The sequence below is a fragment of the Amphibalanus amphitrite genome, unplaced genomic scaffold (genome assembly GCF_019059575.1).
Source record: "Amphibalanus amphitrite isolate SeventyFive unplaced genomic scaffold, NRLGWU_Aamphi_draft 000248F_arrow, whole genome shotgun sequence".
In the NCBI taxonomy this organism is placed as follows: domain Eukaryota; kingdom Metazoa; phylum Arthropoda; class Thecostraca; order Balanomorpha; family Balanidae; genus Amphibalanus; species Amphibalanus amphitrite.
This window is the reverse complement of record NW_024881743.1, coordinates 675,017-679,719: the sequence shown is the minus strand read 5'-3', so window position 1 is coordinate 679,719 and position 4,703 is coordinate 675,017. Positions and strand designations below refer to the sequence as shown.

Here is a 4,703-nt window from a genome sequence, read left to right as displayed (position 1 = left end):
ATCAATTGTCATTCATATGCGATAATAAAAAAGTGGTTATCGCCCTGCGTTGACCTCAGGTAAGGTCATTTTTATGACCTGTCCATTATTACGAGCGGGAGCGACAGCGAGATCTCGAGAATAAAGCAAGATAGTGACAAGCGGTAAACGGTAAAGGGTACACACGGATAAGGTCTATAATTTTTACTGAGGTCATTTTTAGGTCAGGTCAAAGATGACGTTACAGGAGCTAAAAGGAAGTCAAAATAGCGGCACTATACATATATATGAAGTTTTTCTCGAATAACTTTCAAGGTATCCCAGCTAGGAACAAACTAATAGCACCATCGTGATCCTCTCGTCGATCCGCATCGAAACATATGTTTGTTGACCTCGAAAGGTCGAAAGGTCAAAAGTTGACCTTAGGTCACGTGATCTAAGGTCAACTTTTGACCTTTCGACCTTTCGAGGTCAGCATACATATTTTTCGATGCGGATCGACGAGAGGATCACGATGGTGCTATTAGTTTGTTCCTAGCTGGGATACCTTGAAAGTTATTCGAGAAAAACTTCATATATATGTATAGTGCCGCATTTTGACTTCCTTTTAGCTCCTGTGACGTCATCTTTGACCTGACCTGAAAATGACCTCAGTAAAAATTATAGACCTTATCCGTGTGTACCCTTTACCGTTTACCGCTTGTCGCTATCTTGCTTTATTCTCGAGATCTCGCTGTCGCTCCCGCTCGTAATAATGGACAGGTCATAAAAATGACCTGACCTGAGGTCAACGCAGGGCGATAACCACTTTTTTTATTATCGCATATGAATGACAATCGATAAGGCTTTAATCGTCATCAGACAAAATTGCAACTTTCAGTGGGGAAAGTATCAAGGTCACTCTTCGAAAAATAGGACAAAAGGTCACGTGATCAAAATTTTCAAAAATTGAAAATCCGAGATAGCCAAAATGTTCGTTGGTTGATTGTGAGTTGAACCATATAAAGTTTTTATCATAAAAGCCAATAGTTTCTGAGTTATAGGCCGCCAAACATAGGGCTGCAGCGCGAAATCCAGGAATTGCCCGAGGCTATATCTCGGAAACCGTTGTTCGAAGAAAAAAATCCTTGCCACAGCTGGCTTCCCCGCCCATCACAACCCCTTACACCAGTTTTCAACGAAGAATAAAATATGAGGGTGCAAATTTAATTTTTTATTTGTCGATTTGTCGTGGAACGCCCCAACTGTTCACAAATCGGCACATAAGTCGGGAACCGATAGAGCAATAGCACCGCGGAAAAGCGCATTAGATAGCTCTTTCAAAGGCTTTGCTGAGATCTCAGATTTGACCTGAGGTCAACGGTTGCGGTAAAACGTTTTTTTATTATTTTTTGACAAACTTGTATTGCGTTGATTTTACAGGCATCGCGTTTCTCTTGTCGAGACGCGTTGAATGAACTAAAAGTTGACATCGAAGGTCAATTAAAAAAAAAATTGAACTCAGTCAAGGTCACCGAAAAGGTCATGCTGCAATGAATTCGTATCGGTGAGCTGAACGCATCCAGTGTTTTCAGCGCTCTAGCATATTTCCATCTGAACCCTCGCCCGTATTGGTGTTTTTCCAGCCGCGAACGTATAAGGGGGTGGGGGGGGGGGTCCGTTGGACCCCCTCTTGCCGTTTCGCCCCTGATCGAGCTAGAGCTTCGCGGAAAAAACGAGTGTGTTGCCCGTGACGAGAGGAAGCCGATGATACCTAATTTTAAGGTTCTAGGTCATTGGTTGACCTTGCAGGTCAGGTCAATGACCCAAAAGTCGGGAAAATCGGGACCTGTTAGAACGTCGTAAAGTGTGGCTGCTATGGGGTTTTTCGGGGCGCTGATCACGAATATCATGTTAGTTTTGATCACAGATGATGTCTTTATGCATTTAGTCCAGGTCAAGTCAGGTCAACCAGTAGGGGTCCTGCCGGGTATTCCTAGTAGGTGTCAACCGCCTCTGACAGCCCTATAGGGCTGCGTCGCCTCGACACAGGCTCGCAGGCTGCTCAGCACGCCGTGTCCGCACAGCGCACTGGCCGCTTGCGTCTCGGGTTGTTTGGATAGAACTGTGACACCTCGAAGTGCCTTGAACACAGCTTCACATTCTCAGACAGGTATTCTGGAGACTTCCCGATGAGGTCCTGACGCCTGCACATTTGCACCCACTTCTTTGATCTGAAAGGCAACCAAAGTTTGTGTCATTGCAGAAGTTCCCCAGCCAATAAATGTGGATATTTCTGTTGTGGACAATATAGGTAACTGGGTAGTATGATATAACACTTACAAGACACAGAAGGCCTGACTGGCCATATCACATTCTCTGATCATTACAAAACAGCACCTTAATTACCTACACCATAAATTGTAAAATTGATTAGGAGACTTATAGAGCATACATTACTGTTCTGATGTTATGCTGTTTGTCTAAAATCCTTTCATACGTAAGGAGTTTTTGTGGGAAACATTATCTCAGGGTGTAAATATTGACGTATGGATTGTGGTTTTAGGGCGGTCGACTGCCAGGGTCATATGTGAAATATTGACGTAAAATGTCATGATTCACATGTTTGCAGAAAAGTCTAAAGACATGCATGATTAAAATTCATTCAGCATCAAGCTAAGTACCTTTCTGGTTGTGGAGGAAACCTGAAGAAGCTCAGTTCAGGATGCTGAGCCTTTGACGCTTTGCAGTTTATCGCTCCGCACCATTGGCTGATGTCTCTCTTCATCTTCATGCCCTCTGAAACAAAATGGCACAATATTATTATCACTAGCATATGGCTGTTTTATGAGGTAAGACATTAACAGTTGAAGTTGTGAAAATTAATGGTCTGCCACAAGAAACTCAGGGTTACCGTACGTTGTTATGATTAGGATCAGGATGCAATCATGCACATCCACGGTGTCAAACATGTAATTACAATTTGTCTGCAATGTAAGTTTGTTGAATGCTCAAATTCATTTTTTCTGTCCTGATGAGGGAGGACCGAGTACATCCATGACCATGATATCACCCAAAATCAGAGTATATAATGATCCAAGGCCAACGAGGAAGGCCGTAAATGGGATCCAAGGTCAATGTTATTGCTAATGACAACTTTTAGTTTGTAAGCATTTTGAACTAATATAATATGCATCAAGCTGCATATATGGCTTGAAAATTGTAATTGAAAATTGCCATCAAAAGAAAATATTTAATATTAAATCATAAAAATATCGTCAAGCTAAAATGATTCTATCACGCCTGCCCAAACTGAAGCCGCCATTGCTGTCATATTTCAGGACTGAATATCGCTTCACACACAGCTTGTTCGGGTTATATTTTCATGCCAGATTAATCTTACCTGATTTTCAAGTAGCTTGAGTCACTTTTTTAGTCAGCTAACTCAGTAATAACGAAAATATAGCAATATTTCGACTAGAAACCGCGCACCTCCGATCCGTCAGCACGACGCCACGCTCGATTCTCCTACGAGAAATGCGAGAAATGTTGCCGTTGGCCGCCGCCAGAGGGATATACGGGGGTCGCTAAAATCATGGTAAAATGCTGCAGGGTTCCAATCTGTGTGTTAATCTGTGGTTAGGCCGAGACGTCTCCCAGCCTGTTACCCGACTGCCATCCGGGCCACTTTCATCCCAATTTCTACTGCTACTATTGTACGTTAAGTTACGATGCATCGTGGTACACTCGGGGGCAGATTGATGTTCCACCACTCCCTACCCATCGGGCTCCCATGGATCAGCAGTGGCTGCTGCCAGTGTTGCCTGCCCTCAGCACTGCTCAGCACTGCCTGCCAATGCCAGTGCTGCCAGTCCTGCCACTGACAGCAGCCAGTGCTGAGCCATGGGAGCCCGATGGGTAGGGAGTGGTGGAACATCAATCTGCCCCCGAGTGTACCAGTGAGAATCACTCCGCCATTTTGAGGCACACGCGGTTTGGTAGCGTGCCCTCGTGGGTTTAGTAGTGAAGCTCCTGGCCATTGATGACTTTACTAATGTATCGATAGTTAGACTCCGCTCAATCTCCGTTCTCCTCAGACTCATCCCGTTACCAAAAGCATCTGGTCAATTCAACCCCCATGTATTGCTCGTAATTTGACTCAACGTGTTGACATGCGTGTACATCACTAATATGGCGTGTAGAAACACGCCACACGCCAAACCGCAGCGATCCTCCACTGCGGTCTGGCGAGTGGTCTGCTCTTCGATAACTGCCTGCTCCAGGCGGACCACCGCACCGTGAAGTGCGGCGTTCTCCCCCTGGACTTTGGCCACCACTTTGCTCAGTGCGGCCGGTTCCTTCCGACGGTTCCTTTCGCGACGGCACCGCGACGGTTCCTTTCACCGCAGTGGCATCAGCTTCCACCTTCTTCGTGCCGTGGCCACATCGACCTCTTCATCCGTCAGCACGACTTCTTTCGCGACGGTACCGCGACGGTTCCTCTCACCGCAGTGGCATCATCTTCCACCTCTTCATCCATCGTCATGACTTCCTCTCGCGACGGCACCGCGACGGTTCCTCTCACTGCAGCGGCATCAGCTGCCATCTTGCTTCCTGCCGCGGCCACATCGATCTCTTCATCTACGGCACGACTTCTTTCGCGACGGTGCCGCGACGGTTCCTTTCGCGACGGCACCGCGACGGTCCCTCTCACCGCAGTGGCATCAGCTTCCACCTTCTTCGTG

At 46.1% G+C, this 4,703-nt stretch overlaps 1 long non-coding RNA gene across 1 annotated transcript; it reads right to left on the bottom strand.

Moving 5' to 3' along the window:
* Nucleotides 1–2,061: 2,061 nt before the first annotated feature.
* Nucleotides 2,062–3,490, bottom strand: LOC122386382. The gene is made up of 3 exons (XR_006257369.1): nt 3,362–3,490; nt 2,643–2,757; nt 2,062–2,192 (listed from the first exon to the last, which is right to left on the bottom strand). It is a non-coding gene; the product is annotated as an uncharacterized LOC122386382 (long non-coding RNA).
* Nucleotides 3,491–4,703: the final 1,213 nt, after the last annotated feature.